Below are 22,852 nucleotides of genomic sequence, written 5' to 3' on the forward strand. Positions count from 1 at the left end.
GCGGTAAGATGACGGTTCATCCGGTGGCTTTTTCCCTTTAGGAAGCAGCACTAACCGTTGCTGTTTCCACTTTCGAGGAAAAATCCCTTCTTTGAGGCAGGTGATATAAACATCCAGGAAAAATGCCGGTGCTGCCTTTGTAGCTGTTTTTAAGGCAATATTAGGGATTCCGTCTAATCCTGGTGCTTTATTATACCCTACGCGTTTGCAAGCCTCCGTCAGTTCTTCTTCCGTGACAGGTGGAATGTCCTCCAGTTCACCTTGAGCTAACTGGTAATGAAGCTCGCGTCCCTGTTTAAAATTTCCAATAGGATCCCATCAAAAGCGACAAAAGCCACTTAGAAACCCATAAATTTTATTGGTTTCTAGGTGGCTTTTGTCGCTTTTGATCGGATCTTATTGGAGTTTTTTAACAGGGGTTGCTGCGGAAACAGCGTGGTAACGATTCTCTGCAGAAGTTGTGGGCATGTGGGTGCTGGCATTTGTTTGACTTTTAGGTGGGTCATGACCACCTTGTACGGTCTACCCCACAGGTCTTTGTCCACCTCGACAATGAGCTCTTTCCAACATCGCCTCTTATTATCCTTGATGGCTTTGTTCAATGATCAACGGGCTTTTTTGTACTCTGCGACCAGCTCTGCAGAATTAGGTTGTCGATAGCCACGCTGGGATATTCTTCTTTTCTTTAGACACTCCTTCCGAAGAACGCTGATGTGGTCGTTCCACCAGTGTACTGCCGGGCGTTGGCTTATGCTGCGTTTCCGGACCATACTTGCGTCACAGGCCTGGACAACTCTTTTCATCAGGTCCTTGGTCATTTCTTCTGCGGATCCAGTAGTAATAGGTTCACTATTCAGGGCTATTACCAATGTGCTTGTGTCAATGTGCTTGGCCTCGGTCAGTGCTCTTCCTCGAAAGCGCAATCAGCAAGCTCCCGGTCCTAGTTCTTTGGATCTTATCCACTGTAGTACGGACCTGTTCGTCAGGGACATCCTGCTTTATTCGCTTCAGAATCTCAGCATACTTTGCTGTCTCTGCTGGGCGGATGATCAGTGCGTCCGGCCTGATCCGTTTGCGCGGTTTTCCGCTTAGGCTCTGACCTGGGCTCCTTCGACGGTTCCTTCTGGAGCATTTCTTTTGCTTGCTCTCTCTTGGACTTCCTTGACTGGACTTTTTGCCACTCATTCACCTCCTTTTTTCCGCCGTTCTGTGTTACCGCGTTTTTCGGAGGACTTAGTTTAAGGTCCTTCTTCTTCTTAGTACGGCTGGTCATTGAGTCTGGGAAATTTCGCTCCTTCCTTTTCCCAGGCCTGATATCAGTTCCAGTTTCCTCTCCGTCTTTGACAACTGACTTGACGTCATCCTCGCCACCTGTGCTCATCTCTTCGACAAACGTGTCGGCTTTTGCAGGTAAAACCGCTGTCGCACTCGTCTTCATCACGACATAACCGTGTTGCTGTTGGATGTCCTGCCACTCTTTGTCCAGTTTCTTGAACCTTCTCAGGGCACTGCAGATGTTCGTCGACTTCGACTTGATCTCCTTGTGGACATTTTGCTTGGTTTGAAGAAAGTCATGCAGTCCACTGACTAGCTTCTCCAGATGTACCAGAGCATCTGTCCTCTTTATCTTTGCACTAAGTAGCATTGCGTCTTGCTGGGCATGAGGCCCGTTTTCACTCTTGTTTGTTTCCTGTGAATTACTCATACTTTTTGATTTACCAGTGCATCGTACGGAGTGAAGCGGGTTGCCATAACTAGGAACGGGTGTACCCTCGGAGATAGTACTCCTACCCCAGTTCCCTGCGGCCTAGCCGACACTTAGCCAGTCCCGGAATACACGGACGGACTAGACTCATTCGGAGCGGTGAAGATTCCGATCTCTAACACTCACTGCGTACTTCCTGATCAAGGCCCGAAGTGACTGGCTCCTGATCCACTGCTGCAACTTACACCTCGGCAGAGCAAGCTCACATCAGCCGTGGCCTGCATCGTCGGAAACTACGATACAGGTTCCGGTCACTCCCAGTGGGTCACAGCAGAGAACGATCGTCTTGCTAGGTCAGTTAGTGTGACCAACCCATTACAGGGGAGTTTTTTCCACGGGAGCTTATTTTGTTTGGTTATTTTGCTTGGCTCCTACCCGCTGTACCTCATCAACTAAGAGATTAAGTGTCATCCAAGGACAGCGAGCATCCTCTCATCCGCTTGGGGAGACGCGTCCGGTAGCAGTTTCTCCTCAGCCCCGAATGTGTGTGTGTGTGTGTGTGTGGATGTATGTTAACCTCTCATAACTTTTGAACGGCTTGACCAATTTGATCGTGGTTGGTGCCATTCGGAAGGACTTGACTGAACTTAGATTTTGAATATACTTTGGAACGATTTGGACCAGTAGATTTTGAGAAATCGCAAAAAAAGTACAAGAAAAAATTTTTTAAATGTGGTTTTTTTGGAATAACTTTTAAACGGCTTTACTGATCAATTCCAAAAACTGATTAGCTCTTAACATTAAAAAACTACGTTGATCGCCGCCAGTCCGGTCAAAATCGGTTCATTCGTTCGTGAGTTATCGTTAACGAAAGAAAACCGAATAAAATGTTTTTTCGGAGTTACTTCGAAATTTTTTGTTCTATCAATTTAAACTTGAAGATTCTTCATGAAGCTTAAAAAACTGCGTCGAATGCCAACAACCGCGTGAAAATCGTTTCATTCATTCAAAAGTTATTGCGATTTGAAAATTCAAAAAATAGTGTTTTATCAAACTTCTATTAAACTTTTGAGCTCGAAGATCTCAAAAGCATACAAAAGCTATTTTTTTGAGCTTGGATAGCTCAAAATAACACACAAATTGTATTTATGAGCTCGAAGAGCTCAAAAACGTCATAAGTGCAATTTCAAGCGTTTAGGTATAAGATTGGCAGGAAGTTGCGGGGATGGCCTTCAGGGTCAACCGTTTTCCTAATTTTTTTTTTGTGGGCCGGTGTTATTAAAGGATCCTAATGAAACTCAAAATACATATTTTATAGACGATTAGGAAGGTCGATTTCAAATATAAGTTCAATAAGTCGATTAGTTCAGAAATTACAGCATTATTAAATTTTGAAAATTTCATACTCTTCTCACTACTTCTTCTTGAAATAACTCTTGAACATGTCGAGATATCTAATTTCTGTAAAATGCATCTTAAAGCTGAAAAAATAAGCTTTAATTTCCATATTTACAAGTTGTTCTAAAGCAAAAAATATCCATTATTTTTTAGAAATTTTACAAGATAGTGTACTTAATTAAAAATTTTTCTGCTCCATCCAAGTTGATCTACTTCTTCAAAATGATGTTCTCAGTTAAAGATTTCCGCTTTTATATCGAATTACTCTAACTTCCTGTTAAGAAAATTAATGTGTGTGTGTGTGTGTGTGTGTGTGTGTGTGTGTGTGTGTGTGTGTGTGTGTGCGTGTGTGTGGGTGTGTGTATAAACTTCTTATAGTTTTTGAACAGCTTGACTGATTGAAACGCGGCTTTCGGCATTCAAAAGAGTTTTGTCACCATTAAATTCCATGTGAGTTTGAATCACTTCAACTAGGTAGATTTTGAGAAATATCAAAAACAAAATTTTAAAAAATGTTCTTCTGAAATAAATTTTAAATTAATCTGTCGATCGATTCAAAAAACTAATCATCTCTTAACTACAATAAACAACACTGATTGCTGCAAACTGCATCAAAATCTATCGATTGATTTGATCGAAAGATGTCGTAATTAAAAATTTTCAAAAACGTTTGTTTTCAAAAACTACTAGATTTTCGAGCTCTAAGAGCTTAAAACTTCGGAAAAGATCATGTTTCGAACGATCTGAACTCGTACATAGTGTTAAGTTTAAGGGATGGTCAGCAGTGTCAACCGTTTTCCAGATTTTTTTTCATGTGGGAAAGATGTGAACATCTACTTTTGTTAACTCGGAGATTATCAATGCACTGGAACGGGTTTTTCACAATGCTTTGAGCTTGAAAATCACAAAAAGATTTAGCCATAACTTCACGGGTTCACAGTTTTTCAAATTTTTTTTCAATACCAGTCTTTTTACCCATTTGCTTGCCATCATGGTTTGTAACAGAATTAATGCTTGAAATTTTGTTATTTACTAGTTATCGTTTGCTAAAGTCAGAATGTTTTCAAAAGATAGAAGTGTTAATATCTATAATTATATAGATCAACTACTGAAATATTTATTAATCATGTATTACGTATAGAAGCATAGTTCGTTTGAAAAAGGGAGTAGGTCTAATAAAATTTGAAAATATTTTTGCAAGGACCCGCCCAAACCATTTGATGTTGGAGGGTTGGAGAAAAAAAGAGGCAAAAGTGCTCGCTACATCTGTTGCCAGATTTAACTATACATTACAGACACACGATATGTCAAAGTCCTATGTTTTATATCGACTTGGCCATTTATTAAAAGTTTCATCGAGTTGTTTTAGTCTTTGTAGCACACTGCAGACTCTCAATAATGTTCGACACAAAAATTTGTATAAGGGAGGGTGGGGCATGATGGCCCCCTTAAGCCGGTTATTTCTTGTTGTGGTTTTTAACCATCAAATTCGTTTATTTTCTGTCTATTTCGAATAAATCAGTCGAAATTTTGCAGAAAATCGAAAAAATTTTTTTTCTGGGGTACGACGGCCCCGTCCCCAAAAAGCATATAAAAAAAATAGGAAAATGGGTGACCTTAAAGGCTATCCCTGCAACTTTCCGCTAATTCAATACTTAAACGCTCAAAATTGCACTTCCTAGGTAGAGTTTGCCAATGCTGACAAATGGCCCAGCCTTGGACAATTTTTTACTTATCCAAGCCTTGGTAAGTTACCAGTGACCTAGGCCTGAGGCTTGAGGCTTGAGGCTTGGACCAATGGTTCAATATTTTGGAACCAAACTTTGAGAGATCACGACTGGCCGAGGCCTGGTTCGAGGCTTGGCCCAATGGTTCGACATTCTCAAACCGAGCCTTGGGGTGCACCACTGGTCCAAGCCTGGCCCGAGGCTTGGCCCAATGGTTCAATATTTTGGAACCAAACCTTGGGAGATCAAGACTGGCCGAAGCCTGGTCTTATGCTTGGCCCAATGCTTCGAACACTGATAGAAGAATTTAATAGAGTTTAACCAATGATTTGTCAACAGAAAATTTTGAATAAATATATTACCTGAAACGTCGATAAATGCAAAAAAAAAATATTTCCAAACTAAAAATTTTTTTTGGACTTAACTTTTTTGGAGAAAAAAAAATTGAATTTTTATTATACACCCTTATGGTTTTCGGATGCTAAAAGGGCGGATAATTTTTATACACCCTCATGGCATCTATAACGCGACATTTTCAATTTTTTTTATTTAATATATTTAATGGCAGATTTACGGTATAAATTATAAAAAGGTAAAATGTAGGAATTTAAAATAAAATCTTCAAAGTTGCTCTAAAACTTTTCAATTAATTATGTACTTTTCAATTTTTTCACGAAATTTTTTTTGATTGAGAAATTAATATTTTAGAATTTTTTATTTAAAAAATTAACTTTTTTATTACCCGGGTAAAAAAGATTATATATAATTATACATAATTATATGTGAAAAATGACCCTATATAATTATATAGAATTAGATATAATTATATAGAATTATATATAATTATTTCTATAAAAATAAAAAAAAAACTCGGCGTGCGCGGGGATCGAATCGGGGGCCTGACGCTTGCAGGACTGACGCGCTACCTGTTTACCTACGAGACTTACTTATAGAGCAGAGTTTGAAATAACTACAAGTAATGCAAATCGTATACATAATCAATTTTTATAAGTTAACTTAATTAATACAGTTCCTATTATTTCATCCACAAAAAATACTATAGATCAATAGATTATTAATCATTGGAGTAGTAGACTCTGAGATAAAAAAAATTATATACAATTGTATATGATTCATAGATAATTACATATGATTTCCGTAGAGTTGCACTGATAGAAGGATTTGTATATATTTAATAAGCTTTGTTTACTGTTAATAAATGATTTTTTAACATCATAGGATTTAATAAATATTTATTAACAGTTAAGAAATTATTTATTAAATACGATTTATTAAATGTTAATAAATATTTGTTAACAGTTAATAAACATTTATTAACTATTAGTAAATACTTATTAACTATTAATAAATGTACTTTCCTCCCAAATAAATATTTATTGAATGTTAAAAAATATTTATTAAAATTTAATAAATTAAAAAATTGTTTTCAAACAAATTAAATTTCTAATAGTTAATAAATCCTTTTATCAGTTTACATATCATTATACATAATTTTATATAATCATATATAATTGTATATAATAATGTTTGCAATTTTTGTACAATTCTATAGAATTATATAAAATTAGATATGATTATATCTAATTATATGGAATTAGATATGAATTTATATAATTATTGAAAAAATGTTACATCTTATTATATATTATTATATATAATCATATATAGTTATATGCAATTATATATAATTATATGCAATTATATATAATTATATGCAATTATATATAATTATATGTAATTCTATGTGATTATATATAATTATTAAAAAATGCTGCATCTAATTATATATTATTATATATAATAATATATAATTATTAGGGTGTTTCAAAAAAAAAAAAAATTTTTTTTTTTAATGGTGTTGAAAAGTTGAAAGTACATTTAAAAACAAAAATTTTGGCGCCTATTAGAGCCCTTATTATTAATATTAAGGTTTGCCTCAATTCATTTGTAATTTTTCTATTTAAATAACACGAGAAAACTTTTTTTTTATTTTTGAATTTTAATTACTTCGGAATGGCTTGTTTACGCAATATCCCAGAAAGAAGTCTTATAGGAAATTTCACGCTCTACAAAAAACGTTTAAAGGTCAAAGTTCCTCAGATCAACCGTTTCAAAGATATTTGCAATCAAAAATAACACCAATCAAAAATTTCAAATATTTTCCAATAAAATTGCAAAAAAAAATCATACTTTATATTGATATTGTTTTTTTTTTTTGTAAAATTAATTGAATTCTGTTAATTCGAGATTTTCATTTTTTTTTTGCTTATTTACTCCATACGTAACTCACAAAAAGTACAAATACATTAATATAAAGGTTAAAATGATCAAACAAATGATTTTTGGGTCTCTTTTATAACAAATTTATTTTATTTTCTACCAAATACTAATAAATTCTATTAAACAATCAATTCTTTATAACAAAAAACAATATTTAACAACAATTCATAAAATTTTTTCTAACTTGAAAATATTACAGTTTTATAAAATTATTTTTATTGCAATTAGGATATCGTTTTCTGTGTTCTGTCACTACTTGCAATAAATACTGAAGCTGTTCTTCATTTTTCGTTAAGCATCGATTATACTGCTCTATCAATCCCACGCCGCGTTCTGCTACATCATTTACAACTTGAAGTTTCTCAAAATACTCCAAGTTTCTTTTGTAATTTAGATTCTGAGGCCACAAAGTTACATCCTCATCAATGAAATCATACGACAAATCAAACGATTTAAACAGATTTATCGATCTCATAGATACAAATTGACTAAGATCTTTATTTAATAATGACTCTAAATTTTTTTTATCGATTATAAAACGACTCGTTGTAGTTTCATTGGTTTCACAGTTTTTTAAAGCATGAACTATTCTTCTTTTTGTTTCAACTGAAACAGTTTAGTCAAAGAGAGATAAAACAGACAACTCGTTATTTAAATACCACAAGTGATCGGCTAATTTTTCTGAGCATGCCCGTGAAATAGTATTATTAAATTTTTCATATGAAATTAATTCTTAAATTAAAGTTAAATCATTATTAGGTGCTGCTATAGCGTACGGCGCAGTATACCAAGCTTTTAAATAGAACATTATGATAAATAAACTAAGTTCTCGTAATCCAGCTATTTCTGATTTAGTAAGATGAAATTCATTTCTAAATAAAAAAATTTTTAAACTATATATTGCTTTAGCCATCCACCTTGCATGATGGACGGCTCCAGGACGCTTAAATGTAATATTTGTGATAGTAGCACTCAAAAATATCGATGATAATTGCAGGAGTTCACGGTAATCGTCACGACAATGATCCATCTACAAAAAAAGTTCAAAGTCAAAATAAAATTAATTACATTGCAACCTCAAAGTAAAGAACATTAATTATTATCAACTGATGTGAAGTAAAAGTTACAAAATATTTTACAAATGCAATTGTAATCGTTAATGATGATTAAGAGTGTAATAATCATGTGAAATTGATTTCCAATATTTTTATTTACAACGGGGTTAATTATTAAGTGTAAAATGGATGATTATACGGAACTTCATAAATTTTCATGTTTCACTTTAACATCAGTTGATAATTCTTTAGCGCTGGATTAAAAAATTTTACTTCTATTTGATAACTAACGAATTTCAAAATTTCATCTTTGATTGGTGTTATAACTTCCAAAATACTACAGCGTATTTGACGCTGTAGTATCAGAACACAATGCTTTGATGTTATCAATATTAATATTCCATTGTTTTACTGTTGTGATAATAGCTGAAGCTTGATTTTGTCCAGTTCCAGATTCTAGTTTGGGGACTCCTAACAGTTGAAATTTACCTATTTCATGATTAACAACATTATCAGTCTCAACTGTACAAGAATAGTCAACATTGTCATTACCGAACTCTCCGACATCAAATGTACCACTATCATTATTGTTATTATAATTGATATCAATGTTCTCTTCATTATTGTTATCACTATTACTGTAGTTATTATTTTCATCGCTTACATCAACATCCATATCTTCAACATCTTCTGGAATTGGTTGAGAATTATATGAAATAAAACCACGTCAACTGGAAGATTTTTGTCCCAAATAAAATAATCTTTTTTCTTTATCCAGTAAATTTAGCACATCAGCATGAGCTATTTCAAATAGTTTATTTAATTCGTCCCGAAAAAGGGATTCATTTTTTTTTGAGATTTTGACTTTTTCCTCTTACAGTTTTTTTGTAAATTCCTCCATCGATTGTGATTTGAGGTTAGTTTTAAAAAAGCAGATCTTTTCTCTCTTGTCAGGATTTGTGCCACACACCAAATTTCGAAAACTTTGTCGACAGTGGTTGATATGCTTTCTTTCACTGAAAAATTTTTCGTTTTGAGATAATAAAATAAAAGTGACATAACCTCTTTCAATGAAGGTAATTTTTTTCCACCAAATTCACTTAATACATCACCAATCAAGTACACTGTTTTCACCATTGTGATCATAAAATTTATAACTTATATATTTTAATTATAAGCAAATTAAATTAATAATATAACGAATTTAAATAACAATCAGTATCAATAATGAAAGACAATGACGAGAAGATAGAACAAAGCATTGAAAGCAGAGCAACAAAGAGAAATTGGTACTGAACGACCAAGCTTACCAACATAGAGCTTACTAACTACATTACTCAAATCAAACGAATATACTACTTTTATCGACGGAGCTGAATAAAGCTCATTCAATATTTTTTAAATGAAAAAAATTAATCAAATTTTATAATTGATTAAATTGATTTAATATATTTATAATTTTTTTAACATTTTTAATAAAATACAATGATGAGTGTTTGTTTAGTTAGTGTGATCACTGATCAGGAGCTTTACATTTTCATCTTACAAAAATTTATAAACTTTATGAAATATAAAATTAATTTGTTATAAAAGAGACCCAAAAATCATTTGTTTGATAATTTTAACCTTTATATTTATGTATTTGTACTTTTTGTGAGTTACGTATGGAGTAAATAAGCAAAAAAAAAATTAAATTCTTAAATTAACAGAATTCAATTGATTTTACAAAAAAAAAAACAATATCAATATAAAGTATGATTTTTTTTTGCAATTTTATTGGAAAATATTTGAAATTTCTTATTGGTGTTATTTTTGATTGCAAATATCTTTGAACCGGTTGATCTGAGGAACTTTGACCTTCAAACGTTTTTTGTAGAGCGTGAAATTTCCTATAAGACCTTTCTCTGGGATATTGCGTCAACAAGCCATTCCGAAGTAATTAAAATTCAAAAATAAAAAAAAAGTTTTCTCGTGTTATTTAAATAGAAAAATTACAAATGAATTGAGGCAAACCTTAATATTAATATTAAGGGCTCTAATAGACGCCAAAATTTTTGTTTTTAAATGTACTTTCAACTTTTCAATACCATTAAAAAAAAAAATTTTTTTTTTTTTTTGAAACACCCTAATATATATATATATATATATATATATATATATATATATATATATATATATATATATATATATATATATATATGTATACGCTCAATCAGATGTCCAGCCATAGATTAAAACTATATTTTAAAGATTTTGTAGTTGAACATAAATAATCTTACTTGTAACTATGCGGTATGTAAATCTTCGAGCTCATCGAGCTTGAAAATGCTAGAAAGTTCCGAGGATAATCAATCAGATCAACCGTTTTTCGAATTTTCATAAAAAACATCGTGTGTCAGCTCCGACGCACAACTCGAGTTTACTCCTTACGAACGATTATATCGAATATATAGATTAGTAAATGATGGTAAATGGAATTAACTATTATATTACTCGAAGCATACATGATACATTTATTTTCATTAATTATGCAATTAATTCGTCAAAATAGCTAACTCTATTAACTTGTTAATATTTTCAAATCGCAAATTAATACACAGAAAAAAAGGTTTCTTGACTGGAGAATAAAATTCTTGGCTCAAGTAAATTTTCGGGTGCCCGGAGGAAGACCGAAGTTGTCATGGTGGAAGTAATTTTTTCTTAATTCAAATTATCATAAATACTTGATATAAGAAATTTTTATATTTGATCAAGATTTTTAGATACTTTAGGGAAGCAGCGCCACCTACTTCAGCTGAGAAAAAAATTTTCTCACCTTGAGAAAATTTTTCTCTTGAATATTTGATACCTATTTTAGATTATTTTAGCACGCAATTAAACATATTGAATGAAAGAAAATGGTTCAATATTATTTGATCTTCCCATTTGACATGTCGTCCCATTCTTCAATAAAAATATTAATGAAAATTTACTATCGAGATATTTAATTTTTTGGAGCAACCCATACAGGACAATACGACGGGGCCAGATATGGGCCATGCTTGGCGCAATGCTGTCTATCTCTGGCCCATGCTTGTAAACCCGCTTTGGCCCAGCCTTGGTAGAAGCCTGTAGTGATAACAGGGTGCCAAACTTGGTTGCCTAGATTGGCCCAAGATTGTCAACCAAGACTGGCCCAAGTATGTTAACCAAGACTGGCCCAAGTATGTTAACCAAGACTGGCCCAAGTTTTTAAGCCAAAGCAAGCCCAGGCTTATTTACCACTATAGAATTTACTAGAATAAGTAGATTACAAAATATATTTAGAATTTAATTGTTTAATGTGAAACCAAATTAGTATTGAGAACCCAATTTCGAATAAATTGAATTCTCTAAAATAAAATAGTAAAATTCTACGAGACGGTTAAATTATTTTGTATAAAATGAGTAGTTGTTAGTTAAAATTATAAAAAAGGAATTTTTTAATTGTCAATAATTTATTTCAATTTTGATGTAGAGCTAACGCAAATTTATACGACTTAACTCTCAATTTAGACTTAACTTTCGCTAATTATAAAAATAAAGTGAAAATCGCATTTACCCTAACTGAGATTCGAACCCGAGCCCCGCGCTTGCCAGACCAACCACTAACCCCTACGCCGTACGACCGATAAGTTAACGCACATCTCACCATTCATATAAGCTAAATCTATATGGTGACAGAGTGTGACGGTTTATTATTTATATAATTTATGTTATTTAATATTGTGTTTTGATGAAAATTATCTATTTTTTACAAATGTTTATTAATTTAAAAAAAAAGCAAAAGTCAAGTTCTTACATTAACTTTAGACTAAAAAGTCTACAGTTGATTTAAAAAAATCGTTCTGTATATTTTTAATATCATATTATAATATTTTAATTTTTTTTTTAAGGCCGTATCAATTTTGACGATATACAATTGTTTTGTTGAAATAATAAATTTTCAATTTTAGCATTTGCTATCAAATATTTGTTAAGTAATAAATATTTACTGTTCCAAATTCTATTACTTAATGATTAATTAAATTTGGATTTCCCATTGAATGGCCGAAGCTAGGTTGCTCAGTCCTGGCCCAAGTCTGGATCGCCATTGAATGGCCATGGCTGAAGGACTCAGTTCTAGTCCAAGCTCGGGTAATCATTGGGTTGACCAAGGCTAGATTGCCCAGTCCTGGCCCAAGTTAGGGTGACTCTAGGCTTGGCCAAGGCTAGATGATTCAGTCTTGGCCCATGTTAGGGTTACCATCCAACGGCCGAGGTTAGGTTACACAATCGTGGCCCAAGTTAGGGTTACCATTAATTGGCCAAGGCTAGGTCATTCAGTCTTGGCCCATGTTAGGGTTACCATCCAACGGCCGAAGTTAGGTTAGACAAACTTGGCCCAAGTTAGGGTGACTCTAGGCTTGGCCAAGGCTAGGTTATCCAGTCTTGGCCCATGTTAGGGTTACCATCCAACGGCCGAGGTTAGGTTACACAAACTTGGCCCAAGTTAGGGTGACCCAAGCCTGGGTAATCATTGGAATGGCCAAGGCTGATTGCCCAGTTATAGCCCGGGCATGGGACAATATAGGTTTGCCAAGATGGGCTTCCCAATAATGTCCCAGGCATGGCCCCGTCGTTCAACTCTGGGGCTTCCTGTATGGGAAGAGAACAATTTTCTCAAGACAAGAAAATTGACTTCTGTCAAGAACTTAATTTTTTGGAGCGAGAGAAAAATTTTCTCAGAGCAAGAAAATTTTCTTGATTTAAATAAATTGTCTTGGATCAAGATACGTATTTCTTGAAGCAAGAGAATTAATTTTGTTGGAATAAGTGAAATTTCTTGTGTCAAAAAAAAAATTTTTTTTCGCCCAAGAAAATAATTAGCAAGAAAAATATTTTCTTGGTTCAAGTGAACCATTCTTTCTGTGTATCGATATATATAAATAACAAAATTATGTGTAAACTCCAATAAACTCCAAAAATTTGTTTAAGGAAGAATTATTCTTTTAAAAATCATTATTTGTATCAAAGATTGAAATTTCATACAAAAGATTTTCAACCATCTTATGAACAACGCATTTGTTTGTTACAATTTTTAAACAGTAAAATATAAAAATTAAAAAAAATTATTTCCGTGCAGCTTCTGACAACATAAAAACGGATCATTAATAATATTTTGAAAAAATAAATTTTTTTGATGATTAATTTAAGTTTTTAATTTTGCAACAACGAAAATTATTAATAAAAAATTGAAAAATAAAAATTTTTAAATTTTTTGAACGGAGATCTATTCTGGAGCCTTCCAAGAATTGCTCCAAGAGACGAAAAAAATCTCAAATAGTTATAGTTTAACAATTATCATACTTGCAATGTACATGTTAAAGCAGAAAAAAAATTATTAATTAACAATTGCATAACTAATTGAAAAGTTATGATAAAAATTTTTTCAGGCGAATTATTGTTAATTTATCTATCCAGTAAGCCCCTGATTTTTTTTATTGAAGTGAAACTTCTTTAGAATCGTTGTGATTTCAAACCGGATGCAACGGAAAAAACGACAGGTAAGAGACACAAATACAAAAATGTGTAGGATGAAGCCGGCAAAGAATGAGACAGAAATATACATACTATTTTATATTATCGGTCTCTCCTCTTTGTCCCATACTTCGTAGCGTCCCCACTCCCGTCTTCTAAGCATAGTCGCCTGTAATAAGTGAGCCAGAGCGAGAGAGCAAATGTCGGTGTGTATGTATATTGCACACTGTTTAATACTTGCTTGTATTTGAGCATTTAACGTGTGTTAGTATATGTGAAAATTACGTGAGCTAATACTACTGTACACTGTATGCGGCTGCGTATTACAGCATTTTAGTAAGAAGTCAGCGTGGTGTGTTATTTTTTAATTAAAATAAATTTATCCTGTATCTAATTAATGCAAATAACATTAAAAAAAAAAAATAAAATCTCAATAAAAAAAATTTTTTTACGCCTAAAGTTACCGCGGAAGCTATTTTTTAGTTATAGTCTAAGCATTTCACCTAAGAGCGTTCAACTATTAAATTAGTGAATTAATCAACATTTAAGTATAAAAATATAATAAAAAATTAGGAAAACGGTTGACCCTGAAGGCCATCCCTGCAACCTCCCGCCAATTCTATACCAAAACGCTTGAAATTGCACTTATGACGTTTTAGAGCTCTTCGAGCACATAAATACAATTTGTGTATTATTTTTAGCTCTCCAAGCTCAAAAAATAGCTTTTGTATGCTTTTGAGCTCTTCGAGCTCAAAAGTTTTATGGTAATTTGATAAAACACTATTTTTTGAATTTTCAAATCGCAATCACTTTTGAATAAATGAACCGATTTTTACGCGGTTGGTGGCATTCAACGCAGTTTTTTATGCTTCATGGAAAATTTTTAAGTTTATATTGATCCGAACAAAAACAGTTTCACTGTAAAAAATTGCGCTAAGTCCACGTTCATAAAACTCATCTCAATAATATTTGCACTTTACAAAAAAAATTAGGCTCGTTTTAATAATTTTCATTCTCTACAAAAAGATGTGAAATACAAAAAAATACCAAGAAACCGTCATAATGTTGAAAAAATTGAAAAAAAATTTGTTGAAAATTAAAAAATAAAAAAAAAATTTTTTTATCGTACTTGGCGCGCGTCATTGAGTACCCCAAATTTTTTCGGAAGAATTTCAACTCAAGAAAAATCGATTTCGCTTGTATATATATAATCATATTATATATTTATATAGATTTCATTAGTCAAGGATACTGAACTCATTGAAAACATTGCTTAGTGTATTAATTATCAGTTTTAGTGAAAAATCCCGTTCTTAAAATTTTTTTTAGATCTTTAGTGAGAACAACTGTCAATATGGTGGTGTGTTCAAGAAATCTGAAATTATATAAAATTTTTGGATTCATTTTTTTTCAGCTTCGTCATTAATCTTTAATGAAGAACCTTATGCAATATTAAAGTTTGATATTGTTTCGTTTAATTGTGATTAACACATTTTGATTGGCACTCACACCACATTGTCCCAATTTAGTCGGCCATATGTTTTATTTTTTAGTAAACACAATTCTCACAATGCAACCGACCCAACGTATGCATGCGTATCGACTTATATGTAGTTTGCATAACTGCGTATGACATGTCAATTTTACCTAACTTGTAAAACTTATTATGAAATAACATAGGTTGACTTACTTATAAATTTCTCAGTATTAAAAGGATGTTTATTTATCCTGAAAAAATTTGGGGTACTCAATGACGCGCGCCAAGTACGATAAAAATTTTTTTTTTTTATTTTTTAATTTTCAACAAATTTTTTTTCAATTTTTTCAACATTATGACGGTTTCTTGGTATTTTTTTGTATTTCACATCTTTTTGTAGAGAATGAAAATTATTAAAACGAGCCTAATTTTTTTTGTAAAGTGCAAATGTTATTGAGATGAGTTTTATGAACGTGGACTTGGCGCAATTTTTTACAGTGAAACTGTTTTTGTTCGGATTTCAGTATTTTTTGTAAATATAATAAAAATTGACAATTTTAATTTAATACATTTCCGGTGGCAAACTATTCCCTTTAAGCTGTAGTTCATGTAAAAGTTATTCTTGCGCCGCCTGGCGTGTGTAATTGCAAGCTGTCAAATATCTTTTTTTCCCTGTAGTTTCCCATCTATTATAAGATTAGCATGCATCCTTATATTATTTAGTCTCTGGCCGTCCGCTTTTTACATAAGAAAAAAGTTAAAATCTAAAAATCGGGGTCGCTATAGTTTGTGCTGATTATTTTTAATAATTTTATTGTCTCGGATAGCTTAACTGGAGAGCCTTTGGCGCGTAACCGAGAGATCTGGGTTCGATTCCCAGTCTGGGCTGTCTGATTATTTTTTCAATTACGGAAAAATTCCCACTGAGTAGGTCCCCCCCTTTCCCCTATCCGTTCTTTCCCAACTCCCTTAAAATTTGCTTTAATATGGCTCTTTACCGTAAGATGGACGGTGGCGTTGTTTGCTCGGTGGGTCTTATATACGTGACTGAATAAAGTAGTCAGTACTTGTCTCGGATAGCTTAACTAGAGAGCCCTTGGCGCGTAACCGAGAGATCTGGGTTCGATTCTCAGTCTGGGCTGTCTGATTATTTTTTCAATTACGGAAAAATTCCCACTGAGTAGGTCCCCCCTTTCCCCTATCCGTTCTTTCCCAACTCCCTTAAAATTTGCTTTAATATTGCTACATGAACTACTATTATAAAATATCATATAGAAAAAAAATCAAAATAAATTTGAAAAAAAATTTGTAACCTCAAAAAACCGTTCTGCTTACGGTATATACACACTCGGTAGTCTGGCTTGAGAACGGAACTTGGCGCCAGACTCTATCGAGTCTGTTGATTTTTTCATTTTTCTATTTTATATCTTTCTGTAAAGAAAAAAAAAAATTTTTTTTTCCTTAATAGTCTTATGAACGTGGACTTGGCGCGATTTTTTTACAGTGAAACTGTTTTTGTTCGGATTATAATTACTATTATTGTTGTTGTTATTATGATTACCAATATTATTTATTGTTATTATGATATTGTTGTTAGTAAATGACACAATGTATCAAACGCATAGTTTATTACTTTCAGTATTATAATTACTATTATTTTTGTTGTTATTATGATTACCAATATTATTTATTGTTATTATGATATTGTTGTTAGTAAATGACACAATGTATCAAACGCATAGTTATGTTACGTATTATCAAGAGATTAAGATTATTTAAAACCCGCTCAATTGAATGACAGTGCCATCTACAGGCAACAACCATGAGATTATAGAATGTACACTATCTTCAATGAAAATTCCCCAGACACTGAACAGCTGGTTTATCCCAAGAAAGTAGAACTCGAACAACGTTTAGTCTGTTGTGTATTTAGACTGGTTAATAAATATTATGTAAGAAATATCATCGTTTCAAACTTCGCTCAATTAACAAGTAGTGCCACCTACAGGCAACAATCATCAAGACGTTTGTAGTATCTGTACATTGCTCGAACAGAATTACTCAGATCTTGATCAGCTGACTTTTCCGAAGAAAGCAAAATCAAACAATTCTAGCTCTTTTAGAGTCAGTTTTTCAAATCAAGATAAAATTGTATCCAGGATAAAATTATGATGCCATTATATTTATATATATGAAATATATAGATATATTTTATCATTAGATAAAATTTTATCCTAGATTGAAAAACTGGCCCTTAAATATTGACTCTAGTTAATAAATACAACTAAATGAAAAGAAAGTATATTTAGAAAAATACGAATGGAAAGTTATTTAATAATTAATTCTAGGGATTTTATATTAAAAAAAATATTTTAACATTTTTTGTTTTTAAAAAAATTTTTAATTCAAAGTTTGTATTTTTCCCGCGGAAATTGAATGTTTATAAAGTTTTAATATAAATCATTTAAAGTATCACTTTTCGTACAATATCTAGCAGCATTGATAAAATTTTATATCAATAAGCCGCGAACATTCTTTAGCTTAGATTGATAAACTAAATGATCAATTGTAAGCTTTTAATTTTACATATATTTTAAAAAAATTTTTACATTTTTGTAGTTGTGATAGTTGTAAATTTAAATTTAATACTTTAATACTTAATAATTTAAAAACAATATCAATGATAATAATAATAATAAATCGTATTATCAATTTATTTTTACCATTATAAATATTTTTAGTATTATCCATATTGTCATTGTTAATATTGTCGTTATTATAATTATTATTATTTTCATTATTATTTAGTGTCAATATCATATTGCTGTTAGTAAATATCACAATTCGTAAACTTATAAATAATATTCGTATTATGTAAGAAATATCATCGTTTCAAACTTCGCTTAATTAACAAGTAGTGCCACCTACAGGCTACAATCATCAAGACGTTTGTAGTATCTGAACATTGCTCGAACAGAATTACTCAGATCTTGATCAGCTGACTTTTCCGAAGAAAGCAAAATCAAACAATTCTAGCTCTTTTAAGTATTGACTGTAGTTAACAAATACGACTGAATTAGAAGAAAGTATATCTAGAAAAATATACATGGAAAGTTATTTAATAATTAATTCTAGGAATTTTATATTAAAAATAAATTTTAACATTTTTTGTTATTAAAAAGATTTTTAATTCAAAGTTTGTATTTTCCCCGCGGAAATTGAATGTTTATAAAGTTTCAATATACAGTGAAAGTTGTTAAAAGTTACCGTAGTTCTGTCTCAATTTCTCATAAAACATCAATAAAAGCGAGAAAGACAACCTGGGTAACTTTTAAGAGCTTTTACTGTAAATCAATTAAAGTATCACTTTTCGTACAATATCTAGCAGCATTAATAAAATTTTATATAAATAAGCCGCGAATACTCTTTGACTTAGATTCATAAACTAAATTATTAATTGGATTTTTAACTTTACATGAATTTTTACCTTTTTTGTAATTGAGATAATTGTAAATTTAAATTTAATATCTTAATACTGAATAATTTAAAAACAATAATAATAATAATAATTATAATAATAATGATAAATATGGTTACTGTTATAATTATCAATTTATTATTACCATTATAATTATTTTCATTTTTTTAACTATTATTATTATTATTATTATTATTATTATTATTATTATTATTATTTCATTTATTTAGAAGTATGTTACGACTCCGTACATGTGTAGCTCCACAAGCGTGTTTTACGTATAAAATTTGAATTTCCCGGGATTTGTAGCACTCCGTATACATACGGTGCGGTTTGTGTACGGAGTCGTATAGTTTGTCTGCTGTACCTTAGCCACATCGTTAGTTTATTATATTGAATTATATACAATACTTTCTCGCAGAGAGCTCAAAGTAAATAAACAAAGTAAATATATAAAAGAATAACTGCAAGCAATTTATCTTAGTTCATTAACATATGTGTAAGCACTTTTAAGATTGGAGTTTACTTTTCTACGGTACTAACTTAAATCTCGCGTTGGCTGCATTTTTTACCGCAAACTATCCCCTTGATTAAAGCTACAGTTTATGTAGAAATAATAATTCCAGTGCACCCTGACGGCCGTAGATGCAAGCTTTCAATTACCTTTTTTTAGTGTAGTTGCGTATCTATAGGAGGATTACTATACATTTTTATTTTATCTAGTCTGTGGCACTGACCATTCCCCATCGAAAAAAAGTCAGGATCGAAATTTTTGCGTTGCTATAGTTTGTGCTCATTAAATTTAATAATTTCAAGTAGATTAAGTGTTATAATTGATTATAATTTAATTAATATCAGTAAAATAAGGTATAATCTACTGTTGTAATAGACAATTTAGGAAAAAAAAGTACCATAAAATTAAATAAAATTTGCAACCTCAAAATATCGTAATGTTTCCAGTAAACACAGTCGGTAGTCTGGCGCTCCGTTTACAACGGATTTGATTTGAACGGAACTTGGCGCCAGATTCTACCGAATCTGTGGATAGAGCAGAAAACTTCGGAGTAATTCCGAAAAAACACTTTTTTCGGTTTTCTTTCGTTAACGATAACTCACAAACGAATCAACCGATTTTGATCGGACTGGCGGCGATCGACGTGATTTTTTTATGTTAAGAGCTGATTAGTTTTTAAAATTGATCGGTTAAGCCGTTTAAAAGTTATTCCAAAAAAACCACTTTTGAAAAAAATTTTTTTTGTAGTTTTTTTTTATTTTTCGAAATCTATCGGTTCTAATCGATCCAAATTGTATCCAAAATCTAAGTTTGGACAAGCCCTTTCGAATGGCACCAACCACGATCAAATCGGTCAAGCCGTTCAAAAGTTATAAGAGGTTTACATACATCCACACACACACACACACACATATATATACATACAGACATACAGACACCACCACTGGAATAGTCAGGGAAGCTTCCTACGACCTCGAAAAGTCGAGATTCGATGAAAACTCGATTTTCGTGAAACGGGGTGAAAACAATAACTTCCCGATTTTTGGAAATCTTCGATTTTCTTAGTGGGACGTTAAAAATATATGTATTGATCAATAATGAAATATTATTCAGTTTAAAATAATAATATATCATCATAAATTATATTTTATTATTAAAATGTCAGTGTCAATAACTAGGCTCAATTTTATTGGTATGTGACAGTTATTGACACTTAAATTCTAACCTATAACACGGGAGATTATTCGTTTATGGACATCTCCATAAAATGTTTAAATATTTATTTTTATTATTATTGCTTATTATACTATTGTTTATAATCACAGTGATAAAACATTTATTTTTTTTTTTAATAAAAAAATTCACATTTATCGATCAAGTATACTTTTTATAAATACGAAAATAAGTAGTGTGAGAAAATATTACATCAATTGTTGCTATGAAAAAATATTACAAATGATTATTGCTATAATAATTTATACTTTTTTAGAAATATAATATATATATATATATATATATATAGGGTCATGTGGAGCAAGAGTGCGCAGTGGGTAAGAGTACGCAAACCCATTCATTTGAGTCCCAAATACATGGGATTGCGCACACTTCCCCACATGTCTATATATATATATATATATATATATATATATATATATATATATATATATATATATGTATATAGGCGAAGCCGAGGTCGACATATATGTGATCTTATCTGAGATATTTCTTATTTTTCTACCATAGGTTTGTATACTATTTTTCTGTCTGACAGAGGCGGAAAGCGGTAATTTCGTTTAGCGTAGCAGGCCGAAAGTTGCCACTTTCCGCCTGGAGGGCAAAAAAAATCGTTTTCAAATATGAGTGTCAGAAACTACGCCGATGTCAGTGTCAGAAACTACAGCACAAAAAATTTTGAGTGTCAGAAACTGGGGCTTCAAACATCATTTTTTAAAATGTTAATTTAAATTATTAATTTGCTTCAAATAATTATTTTGCTTCTATTACCGTTTGTAGAAATCTTAAACTTGTTAATAATATAAAACGTTATTTATTCTAATAAAATTTTATGAGTTATGATAGTATAACCTCAATTGTCACTCTTAAAGTGTCAGTAACTGGGCTCTTTACCTTATACAAAATGAAAATAATAGTTCTAACGTAAATGATAATGTGCCCGCTTGATAAAAAATAATAAACCTTACATTTATCCTAATACTCCTGATTCTCTATTTTATTAATTGACTATATCTGTCTCAATCTCTCGTAGCCTACCCCTGATTAAAAATACTCATTGAAGAGTATTGAAAATCATGAAATTTGAATTGTTTTCAATAATCCTAATTCTTTTTTTATGTATTTATAAATATACAGTTTACATGAAGCGACTGTTTATTTTTTCTATACTTTTCAATAAGTATTTTTAATCAGGGACTCTTCAGAAGTTTCACTTCTACCGTGTGTGACTTGCACACACACACCCATTTTTTTTTTAAATTTTATATTTAATATGTTAAAATAATTTTTATTAATCAAGTGTTCAAAGTAGGCATGGCTTACACAAGCCAGAGCACCCATTTTCGGCCGTATTTTCATCCCTCTGGGGAAATTATTAATATTGGTCCTACAGTTCCGGGAGTTTAAACTTTTTTCTAGGAAAATTCCTCCTTTTTTTGAATTTTTAAAAAAATTTTTAAAATCTTTATTAGTTTTTAAGATATTCGTAAAAAACTAAACTCCCTTTTTCAGTTAATTCTTAATAACCTTTGCAATTAATTGTGAATTAACAAATGCATTTTTAAGCAATAAAAAATTTTTTTCAAGAAACTGTTTTTTTTTTAAAAATCATAATTATCATCAAAGATTATATTATCAAAAAAAAATTTTGAATTATCTCATAAACAACGCATTTGTTTATAAAAGTTTTTTAAACAGTAGGAGGTAAAAATTATTAAAAATAATTTTTAAGTAATAACTTCTGATCATAAGAAAATGGATCAATAGTAATATTAATAAAAAAAAATTTTTTTTTCAATGTTTAATAAAGATTTATAATTTTTCACCTTAGTAAATTGTTAATAAAAAAACGAAAATTAACAATTTTTTAATTTTTCCAACGGGAATCTATTCTAAGACCTTTGAAAAATAGCTCCACGAACGGAAAAAAATCCTCATATTAATAGTTTAACAATTATCGCACTTGCAATGTAAATGTTCGTGTTACAAAAAATTGTTAATTAATTAATGGATAACTTATTGAAAAATCACGATAAAAATTTTTTGACTACGGATTATTATTCATTGATCTGTCCTGTAGGCGCCTGAATTTTTTCAATTTTTAATTTTCATATTTAATGTTTGAATAATATTTATTCATTAAAGGTCCAAAGGTGGCGTGGCTTACGCAAACCGGAGTATCCTTTTTCGGGCGTATTTTCAACTCTCTGGGAAAATTAGAAATATTAGTCCTACATTCCGGGAGTTAAACCTTTTTTTAGGAAATTTCCTCCTTTTTTTAAATCTTTTTTAGTAGATTTCATAGAAATCTAACTATTGCATTGGTCCTCATGACGGAACTTTTGAAAAATTTTGCTAAATTTCGACTCAGCTCGTCAAGTGAATTCAGAAAATGCATATGGTTCAAAAGTTTATATATGTATGTA

Source organism: Cotesia glomerata, linkage group LG1, assembly GCF_020080835.1.
Source record: "Cotesia glomerata isolate CgM1 linkage group LG1, MPM_Cglom_v2.3, whole genome shotgun sequence".
NCBI classification, from domain to species: domain Eukaryota; kingdom Metazoa; phylum Arthropoda; class Insecta; order Hymenoptera; family Braconidae; genus Cotesia; species Cotesia glomerata.